Source organism: Triticum aestivum, chromosome 7D (genome assembly GCF_018294505.1).
Source record: "Triticum aestivum cultivar Chinese Spring chromosome 7D, IWGSC CS RefSeq v2.1, whole genome shotgun sequence".
In the NCBI taxonomy this organism is placed as follows: domain Eukaryota; kingdom Viridiplantae; phylum Streptophyta; class Magnoliopsida; order Poales; family Poaceae; genus Triticum; species Triticum aestivum.
Window position 1 is genome coordinate 156,672,601 of NC_057814.1, and position 10,962 is coordinate 156,683,562.

At 48.3% G+C, this 10,962-nt stretch overlaps 1 long non-coding RNA gene across 3 annotated transcripts; it reads left to right on the top strand.

Moving 5' to 3' along the window:
* The first annotated feature begins 268 nt into the window (after nt 1–268).
* On the top strand, nt 269–4,534 carry LOC123167580 (uncharacterized). 3 transcript variants are annotated; one of them, XR_006483972.1, is made up of 5 exons: nt 269–417; nt 522–832; nt 950–1,698; nt 2,550–2,782; nt 3,111–4,534. It is a non-coding gene; the product is annotated as an uncharacterized lncRNA (long non-coding RNA). The 3 variants fall into 3 exon arrangements; XR_006483973.1 differs by having other exon boundaries at nt 522–689; nt 812–832; nt 2,550–4,534; XR_006483971.1 differs by having other exon boundaries at nt 2,550–4,534.
* Nucleotides 4,535–10,962: the final 6,428 nt, after the last annotated feature.

Consider the following 10,962-nt stretch of genomic DNA (forward strand, 5'->3'; position numbering starts at 1 on the left):
AGAAACAAGACTCTCAATCTTATCAAAAAATAGCAGAAATAATGAGCGGCTCGGCTGATGGGGCCCTCGGTAGAAAAGTGGGTTGGCAAAATAGAAGCCAACACCGTTGTAGTAGAACCCAAGCCACTCTTGATTGGGCCGAAAACAATTGATTAGATGGCCCATACTCTTTTCACGGTTGTACAAGCCAAGGAAACCCTAAACTCACCTAAAAAAAGGAAACCCTAAAATATCTACTTTTTCATCGTCTATTCCACTCCGCATTAATTAAAAAAACAGAACCCATCTTGCGGCATCTAATTTGTACTCCTACCTCAATGGAAAACAAATCCACGTCTCTCTCGAAACCAATTGAGGCATGGATCGGTGTTCTCAAGGGGCTTATTGCATCAAAATTAGTTTCCTCATCTCGATCAGGTTCTTTTCTCAAAGAAATTGTTCTGAATTTGTATTTTTTGCTGTTTTGGATTCGGTTTTGATTTGGTTTCTATCCTCCTATCTGATAGTGTTGTGCTCTCCAGGATTCAATTCTGAATCTTCTCACATATACGTACAACCTATGGATACAACCTAGAGATCGATCTTCATCCTCTCCGATATTGTTGTGATTAATTCTGAAATCTTTTGACCTACACACAATCTATGGATACCTCATGGAGATCGGTCAGAGCATATACTCTTCTCATTGGGTAAGCTTATAAATTAAGTACATCCTAGAGATCGGCCTTCGCCCTCTCCGATATTGTTGTGATTAATTCTGAAATCTTTCGACATACGCACAATCTATGGATACCTCATGGAGATCCTTCAGAGCATATACTCTTCTCATCAGGTGAGCTTATAAATTAAGAAATTTGTTGTCTACATGTCATTTGTACTCCTAAATCAATTTTTATATCTGACAGCTTCAGTAATGTGTCTGATGCCTTTTGGCCTATATATATGGCAGGGTTAACATCATCAATGGCCTGCCCCAGTCTCCAGTAAGGCTGATGCCTTTTCTTGATTTTTTTTGTCGCCGTTCTGACGCAATCTCCTGTTCAAGGAAGTTCCTTGCCAAGCTTGCAAGTCCTGACCGTTGTAGGTCAGAGAATGTTTTTCTGGGCAATTGGTTTGTAAAAGCAATGGCAAGTGATAACTACTAAAGCATTGAGTGTCGTTGGTGTTGCAGCACGTATGGGGATTGATTTTCCTTCAATTGTGCATGACAACTACTTGAGCATTGAGTATCGTTGCTGTTGCAGTATTAAATTTCAATGCCTTTTTCTAACAATTTTAGGTTAATCAGACTGGCGTGTGAAATCTCGGTGCTATCAACTACGAGTCAGAATGGCATGGTAGGTTAAGACCAGTTATAGTGTATTGATATTAAGGTCAGCACAAAGGAAATCATATATGTTCTATTCATATACAATTTTTATGACTACATATTCCCTGACAAGATAGTTTCAGATTGTTTATATGTACTGAATTGAAGCCCACCTGAACATTACTGTTGTTGTTGTGGTGTCTTCAGGTAATCATTCCAAATTGATGCCCACTTGAACATTAATGTTGTTGTTGTGGTGTCTTCAGGTTATCATTCCAAATTGATGCCCACCTGAACGTTAATGATGTTGTTTTGGTGTCTTCTGGTGATTGATATAAAGCAGAATGTACTTCCCAAGATAATCTACTAACTCGGTTACAGTGTCTAAGGTAAGAGTTCTCTGTAATGATAGCATTTTTACTTAAGAGAATGATGGCCTTTCAGGCTGAGCCAAATGTAGTCCAATTCTTTTCTTAAACCAATCACAAATGTGAATCTGGTCATGTATTTAGGTAATGGTATGTAGTTGAGTTGGTTGTTTCAACGAAAGCAATGAATTTTGGTTTTTTATGTTTGGACAATCATGCGATAAAGAGATTTTATGATCTGACACTTTTCTATCAAAATTTGAATACATTAAGATGCGTGCAGTTCGTTTACCATCATCCGATGATGTTCTGAGAAATTTATATATTAGGAGAAAATTTCAACCGACAACTTCAGTAATGTGTCAGAAAGATGCGGTTGTTTAGGTAACTTGCATTGCATAATAATTATTCATAGAAATCCATCCATCCATCTATCTATATTATTATGGACTCCCTAGAAATTCCCACATTGATCAGATTAAAAAATACCTTTGATTTGGTGTGCCCAAGTTATTACGTCTCAGATTTAAATAAAATTCTGTAACTTCTATTTCATGGGCCAAAAGAAATCTCTGCAACTTTTCTATATTTTCTTTTGAAAACATACTAGACTTGAAAACATACAAGAGGCAAACTCTTTTTCCAATGGGTTAAAAAACAGTGTAGACATCCGTGTCGATGCAGAAACAGAACAGAAATCTGACATTATCTATTTTCTTTAAAAAAAGGCATGACTTGCTTATCTCCTAAAAACATGCAAAGGCAGAAGGTTTTGCTTTCTGATAAATCGCAACAGATAACCATCCTGCTGTTCATCACAACTAAGAGAAGCCGTCTCCTCTTCCTCTCCATGATCTCTCTGCATCGTGCAGATTGTGCGCCATGCTGACAGCGGCCACCGATGTTTGCTTCGTCTCCAACCGTGAAATGATGTATGCGTACATATCCAGTGGAACGCTACCCAGTCTCCATCCTCGGCTTCGACGATAGAGTTTAACAGCCAGACATGCCATTCTCACAAAGTGCTCACACTTCCCAGCCAATGCCGCTGACTGGCTGCCTCCTCAATTCGGGAAAAACTGACTACTTGAGGAAAAGTTGTAAGGTATTAGTGCTTACATAACCCTTTGCTCTGCTGATACTCCGCTAAGGATTTTAGGAGCATCATTTTTGTGCACATTTCCCCTTTCGGGGTTGAAAGGTATTAGTATGGCTCTACACAGAAAGCTGCATAGCATGCCTAATTTTGTACTTAACTTGCAGTTCTACAGATCTACTACAATTATATGATCTCCTCATACCAAAACTGGGCAGATATCACACATGATTTTCGCCTCTGTTTTTATGTTGTGAATTTCTGTAATTTGTAATACTTTGCTACTTGGGATAAAGAGCATGGTGATTGCAAAGATTTTCCTTTTCGTTTTTCCAAGGTATTGGTGATCTTCCAGTCCATTCCCGCAGAGCACGCCTTTGGTTAGATCGTCCACTCAGAGTATTTCGAAGTACTACATTTTGGTTGGCAGGGGATTCTTACGGGGACACATGATTCACTTTATTTCTTTCTGTTTTCAGACACATGAAACTGCCAGACTGGAAGAAAAAGAATCCGTGTGTATATATGTCCATTCTCACTGCAGTGAAACCTTCCTCTACAAAAGGTGCTGCCGTAATAATAGTTTCTATATTCTAATAACTTTTGGTTGGACACTTGATCTCCGTTAGTTAGTTGTTACTTGGAGATATATTCATTTGATGCACACAAAATTAATCTTTGTACACAGTTACATGGGTCACTATTTTTTAAATACAAATTATGGTTGTTTACATGCAAGTCTAAGCAATCTTTTGAAAATGCCTTTCTATTTCAGAGATCACTTGTTTTTTTTCACAAAATATGCACTGCCATGAGACTGCTTACAGTAGAAATTAATGTTCTATAAAACTCATGGCTGCTCATTTGAATATTGTTATCCCCCCAAAACAAATGCTCAATGTTTAGTACTTAATTATCTATGCGTACTTTATATGTATGAAGTAAAGTGAATGTGCATTTGTTCAAATATTGTACGACCCCCAAAAACAAAAAGGGGGCACACACAACTTTTTGAGATTTAACTTTGACCATCAAATAGAGTAAATAATATTATGAGATGACAGTTGGCACGATCAACCACTTTATTAGAACCTTCCCCGGTTGCACTCATATGCTAAAGATTATAGCATCCGTCATGTTATAGCTAGATCACATGATGATACTGATACTTTTGAATTATTTCACAACCCTATGTCACCCATTGCTGTACAACGGATATAGGAGTTTTTTTTTGAGAGAAAAGCTATAGAAGTTGATACAGAGTGTGAACATTGTGAACGATGCTATACAATATGACAGCTGGTCATTTCCACGGGTAACGGAAAATATTGTACTGTATCAGAAGGGTAATACCAAACCGTTATTAGTGCTCCTCAACCTGCCCCAGCACCATACAAATGAATACGAAAGTTGTGTTCTATGTGAGGAAGGCACAAATGATACTATTATGCACATCTTTTTATCATGTGAATTCACTCAGAATTTTTGGTGGAATCGGGGTATTGAATGGGGTACTGATCTGGGACAGTTTGCTCAATGAGTCAAAAAAGAGGAACAACATCATATCTTTCAAAGAAATCCTGATCACTGGATGGTGGTCTAAACCCAGCCTAAAGGAGGAGATGCACTTTTGCTTAGATCATTTGTATTTTATGTTCTTCTTCTATACATATAAACATGTAAATGGAAATGAGTCATAGTTGGTGTTTTCCCTACTATATTTTACTCGAATAAATAGACTAAATAATCCAAAGTCATGTAACTTAAATTATACCCATGAAAATTTTAAATGCATGGGTAGTTTCTAATATTATGAAATATTTATATCTCACATTCAAAAACTAGCCCATGTGATTGCACGGGTTGACAACAGTAAGATAAATTCGTAGGCATTGGATCGGTGACTTGTTGGATCATGTGACAGTTATAACCTAGGGCGATACGGCACTAGCTTCAGTTCATCGATATAATGTAGGCATGTATTCCGTAAATAGTCATACGTGCTTTATTAAAAGAACTTGCATGACATCTTTTGTCCTACCTCCTGTGGCAGCGGGGTCCATATTGAAAACTAAGGGATATTAAGGCCTCCTTTTAATAGAGAACCAGAACAAAGCATTAACACATAGTGAATACATGAACTCCTCAAACTATTCTCATCACCGAGAGTGGGCCCGGTTGTTGTCACTCCGGGGTTGTCGGATCATAACACGTAGTAGGTGACTATAACTTGCAAGATCGGACCTAAAACATGGATATAATGATAAATTCATAACCGGTTCAGATCTAAAATCATGGCACCCGGGCCCAAAGTGACAAGCATTAAGCATAGCAAAGTCATAGCAACATCAATCTAAGAACATAGTGGATACTAGGGATCATACCCTAACAAAACTAACTCGATTACATGATGAATCTCATCCAACTCCTCACCGACCAGCGAGCCTACGAAGGAATTACTCACTCCCGGTGGGGAGCATCATGGAATTGGTGATGGAGATTGGTTGGTGATGACGAAGAATGAAGATCCCCCTCTCCGAAGCCCCAAACGAACTCCAAATCTGCCCTCCCGAGGAAAAACAGGGCTTGGCGGCGGCTTCGTCTCGTGAAATGCGATAATTCTTTCTCCCTGGTTTTTTCTCCGAAAATAGGAATTTATAGTGTCAGGGTTGAGGTCTAAGGGGCCACCAGGTGGGCACAACCCACCTGGGCGCGCCAGGAGAGGGGGGCGCGCCCTGGTGGGTTGTGCCCACCCAGGGGCCCCTCTCTAGTGGTTGTTGGCTCCAAAAATCCTCTTTTATTCCATAAAAATTCCTCGCAAAGTTTCGTTTCATTCCGAGAACTTTTATTTCTGCACAAAAACAACACCATGGTAGTTCTGCTGAAAACAACGTCAGTCCGGGGTTAATTTCATTCAAATCATGCAAATTAGAGTCCAAAACAAGAGGAAAAGCGTGAGAAAAAGTAGATACGCTGGAGACGTATCAACTCCCCCAAGCTTAAACTTTTGCTTGTCCTCAAGCAATTCAGTTGGTAAACTGAAAGTGAGAAAGAAAAACTTTTGCGAACTCTTTTGCTCTTGTTTGCATAAATAGGCTTACACAGCACCCAAGTTTTCAGCCAGCAATATAACTAACCATGTCAATAATAACTCTTAAAGATTATATTAACTCATATCAATGACATAATCAGCTAGCGAGCAATAATAAGATATCTCAAATAGCAACACGTTGTCAAAACAATCATGATATAATATGACAATAGTGGTATCTCGCTAGCCCTTTCGGAGACCGCAAAACATAAATGCAGAGCACCTCCAAAGTTCAAGCAGCGACCAAACATTGTAATTCATGGTAGAAAAGATTCAGTCATGATGCACCCAACATTAGCTATACTGTCGGAGTAATTGGCCACGGATACCCCGAAGACGGCGAGACAATAATTCAAGACATAGGGCCTAGCAAAGCCCCTCAGTCCGACTGCCCGGCTGCTCCTGCCGGCTCCCCGTCCGACTGCTCTGCCCGGCCGGCTACCGGCTGCCGACTGCACCGACCAGCCGGCTGCCGACTGCAGCTCGACCCGACACCGACAAGACCCCGATGTGGCGGCCATACCGCGGACGAGACGGCTGTACCTCGACGCCATCATGTATAGTGTCACTTGTCCCCTGGCACTATTTATGAAGTGACCCAGGGGACAAGCATGACACCCCACTATACCCCCTTGCTCCCATGCCACCATATAGCTTACATGCTAAGCTAGCCATGCCTATATAAGGCACACATCCATCCATCCATCCACACACTCTCACGTATGAGCATCACACTCCCACGACCACACATGGCCAGGCACATGTGCCACACTAGCTAGCTAGCTCTCAGATCAGCTCCAGGAGCACCGTGTACTGTCTGATGTACACCCCAGATATACTCAGACATGCAGGAGTAGGGGTATTATCTCTCCGGAGAGCCCCGAACCTGGTAAACTAGCGCGTGCTACTCGCATACCCGCTCCCGGGCCTATCAGCAGCAGTCTTACCCTCACAATAAGCCCTTGTGGCATCTGTCGACTCGCAACCCCCCGTGAGAATACCACGACAGTTGGCGCCCACCATGGGGTGGTACTACTACTATGCTACCACGCTGCTGCTGGTTTCGCAGTCCGGGCGGGACCATCTTCGTCATCTCCGATGCGACGTCGCCGTCGTCTCTCCGGTAGTGCTCGGGGGCCCGACATCGACACGCTCCCGGAGCGGCCGAGGGGCGGCGCGTCCTCGCTGTCGGCCTCGCCATCGTCATCACCACCGTTGCGATGCCGGCCATCTGACCACGCGCGCGCGGGGCCTCGCTTCGGTTGGCCGTGTCCATCCATGCGCCGCTTGCATCCGCTCCCCTCTGCGCTGTGCTTTGCTCCGGCCGGAACGGGCGTTCGCTACTCCATATATCATCTGCGCTAGCTAGCTAGATGCAAGTCAACTATAGTCATACACCACCCAAAACACTTCCCTGATGCAAGCGAGACAATGGCCATATACTAGTCAGATTATGGCCATACGTGCCTTGTACACGCATCAGATAACATTCAGACCACGCCCAGACAATGGCGCTGGTTTGCTGCTACTATTGCCCGCTGCATGCTTGCTCCTGCAACCACTGAAGCCTGCGAGCGCCGTGGCCGACCGCGCCGGCGCTTCCGCCGTCCGCGCGCCTGCACCCCTTCTTTGCGCTCGTGCGCGAGCCCCACATCCTGGTGCTGCTGCTCCCCGAGGCTCCCCGTCGCCCCGTAGGCTTCGGCCACTCCCGCAACGCTGCTCCGTTCGCAGCGTCCCGGCGCTCCTGCATCGCCGCCACCAAGCGCCCCCACGCGCGGGCGCACGCTGCCTCGTCGCATTGACGTCACCCTCCTGGCCCCGCACGCGCCTCCCCGTCCTCCTTCGCGCCCGTCCACGCCGGACTGCCACGGCTGTCCGTCCACGCACCGGCTGGCTCCGGGCCCCTGCCGGCTGCTGGGTGCTCCGCGCCAGCCGGCTTCGGGCCCTCGCCGGCTCGCCTCCGCCTCATCGGTCCGCTGCCGGCTCCGTGCGCCTCGCGTGCCCCCCGCCGGCTCCGGCGCTCGCCGTGTGCGCCGCTCGTCCGGGTTGCCGCCGAGTCCGCCTCGCCTGGCCGGCCGGGTGGCTGCCGCCGAGTCCGCCTCGCCTGGCCGGCCTCCCCCGTGCCGGCTGCTCCTCCGCCCGTCTCTGGCTGCCCCGGGCCCGGCTCCGCCCCGTCGCCGGCTCCCCCGCGCCCGTGGCCGCCTGCTTCGGTCCCGCTGCACCGGCTGCGGTGCCCCGATGCCTCCCCGCGCCGGCTCGGCCACGCGCGTCCGCCTCCATCCGACCTCACTGTCGTGTCGCCGCTGCGCCGGCTGCGGCTCGCTGCCGCCTCACGTAGCACCGCCGGCTCCTGCGCCGGCCGGCCTCGCCGCGCCCACCTGCTCCTGCAGCCGGCTTGCCACCAGCCGGCTTCACGCACGCGCTGTGGCTCACCCGCCGGGTCACGCCCCAGCCGGCTGTTCAAGAAGAGAGAAGGGGCCGGCTGGAAAGAGTTTCTGGGTTAAGGAAAAGAAAGAAAAAGACAAAGAAAGAACAGAAAGTTGAAGAAAGACCCGGCTGGAGGGAAAGAAGAAGAGTCCGGCTGCTACGGCCGGCTGAAAAAAGAGAACCCGCGTCCGGCTGAAAAAAAAGAGAGAAGCCGGGTGCTAGAAGAAAGAAAAAATGGTGGGCCGGCTGCCCAAAGAAAAGTCAAGCCGACTGCCCACAGCAGACTGCTGGCAAAAAAAAGAAAGAAAGAAATGTGCGTCCAACTGCCAGATGTGCGTCCGACCGCTGGCTGCCTGGCCGGCTGCAAAGAGCCCGACTGCTGTGTCGGGGTCCGCCCGCCCAGCCGACTGAAGAAGAAAAAGAAGAAGAAAAAGTAGTCGCCGGGAGATCCGGCGCGACTGCTCAGCAGTCGGCCCGAATCTCGGGGGCTACACCCAGCGGGCGCGCTGATGCGCCTCCGCAAGGAAGAAGACAAAGTAGTTGCCAAGAGATCCGGCCCGACTGCTCAGTAGTCGGCCCGAATCTCGGGGGCTACACCCAGTGGGTGCACTGGCGCGCCCCCACGGAAGATTGCAAGAAACAAAAACAAGAGAAGAAAGAAGAAAAAGGGCGTTGCCAGACGCCTCGCCACCTGGCCGGCTGTGCCAGGCCGGCTCGGCTACGTTCTGCTTGCCGCCTGGCCGGTCAGGCCCGACCGGCTAGACCCTCCTCGAGCGCCTAGAGGCTCGAGGGCTACACCCAGCGGGTGCACCGACGCGCTCCGCGAGCGCTGAGCCGCGGTGGCTGTCTTCGACGACCTCCGCCTCGGCTACACGAAAATTCATGTGAGCTCCTCACCCGCATATTTTTTCACCGCAAGAGCACAGATAACCCCGAGCGATGCTCGGGGGCTATCTCCGCATTTTATTACAGTTGCAGCACTGTTCGCCCCGGCGCCAGCCAGAGTTGGCCCGAGGGCTGGCCGCTTGGCCTAAGATGTTTGTTCCCGTAGACGGCTTAGTAGCGTGCGCGGTACCAAAGGCCCACTCTTAGTCACAGACCGCAGAGCGGCTGTCCGGCTAGCAAGAGTAAACGCTGGAGGCCACCCACGCGAAAAACGTCCGGGAAGAAAAACGGTTCGGGCGACCCGGCCGTTTTCTTTATGAGTATCTGCAAGGTTAAATTCGCTCCCAGAATCTAAGTATTGTACACTCCACTCCGCGGCCCACTCTCAGCCACAGACCGCAAAGCGGCTGTCCGGCAAGCGAGAGCAAGCCAAAGAGTGGAGGGAACATGAAAGAGATTGAAGGGGGCTCGGACGAAACCGAGTCGGCACCCTCCGCATAAAACTTGCAGTGCTAAAAGCAATCATTTGATATATCTGCGTGGACTAACTTTGTCTTTTGCATGATCATTTCCATGAAACGCCCGCCAAAAAACCTCCGCCCAACTTTGGCAAGTTGCCTGGAGGCTTGGGGGCTACTGTCGGAGTAATTGGCCACGGATACCCCGAAGACAGCGAGACAATAATTCAAGACATCGGGGCTTGCAAAGCCCGTCAGTCCGACTGCCCGGCTGCTCCTGCCGGCTCCCTGTCCGACTGCTCTGCCCGGCCGGCTGCCGGCTGCCGACTGCACCGACCAGCCGGTTGCCGACTGCAGCCCGACCCGACACCGACAAGACCCCGACGTGGCGGCCATACCGCGGACGAGATGGCTGTACCTCGACGCCATCATGTATAGTGTCACTTGTCCCCTGGCACTATTTATGAAGTGACCCAGGGGACAAGCATGACACCCCACCATACCCCCTTGCTCCCATGCCACCACATAGCTTACATGCTAAGCTAGCCATGCCTATATAAGGCAGACATCCATCCATCCATCCACACACTCACGTATGAGCATCACACTCCCACGGCCACACATGGCCAGGCACATGTGCCACACTAGCTAGCTAGCTCTCAGATCAGCTCCAGGAGCACCGTGTACTGTCCGATGTACACCCCAGATATACTCAGACATGCAGGAGTAGGGGTATTATCTCTCCGGAGAGCCCCGAACCTAGGTAAACTAGCGCGTGCTACTCGCATACCCGCTCCCGGGCCTATCAGCAGCAGTCTTACCCTCACACTAAGCCCTTGTGGCATCTGTCGACTCGCAAGCCCCCCGTGAGAATACCACGACATATACACAATGCATAAATCATGACCGTTGTGCTCTACTCAGTTTCTGGCGCTTGTTTGTAGAAGGTGGTGACAAAACATAAAATTAAATAGAAAGTCCCTTCGCAGAGGAAGTAGTGATTTGCAGAGGTGCCAGAGCTCAATTTTTAAAACAGAGATACATGATATTTTGAGACATGCACCCTTCTTATTCACTTCACGACCATCGGTTATCAACATCTTCCATGCTAAGCATGGTAGTGGCGGTTCCAAAGCGATAAAAGTAAAGGTTTTGACTCCATTGGGAGTTTTTGTTTGATTATTTCAGAGATGAACTCTTTTTCATGTTTGCAGTTTGGGACTGGGCATCCCTATTACCGCCCATTTTCTCGTGCGATGGCGAGTGAATAAACACTCGACCTGAGAATAACCCGCTTAGCATGGAAGATATCGACCACCTCCTGTCGT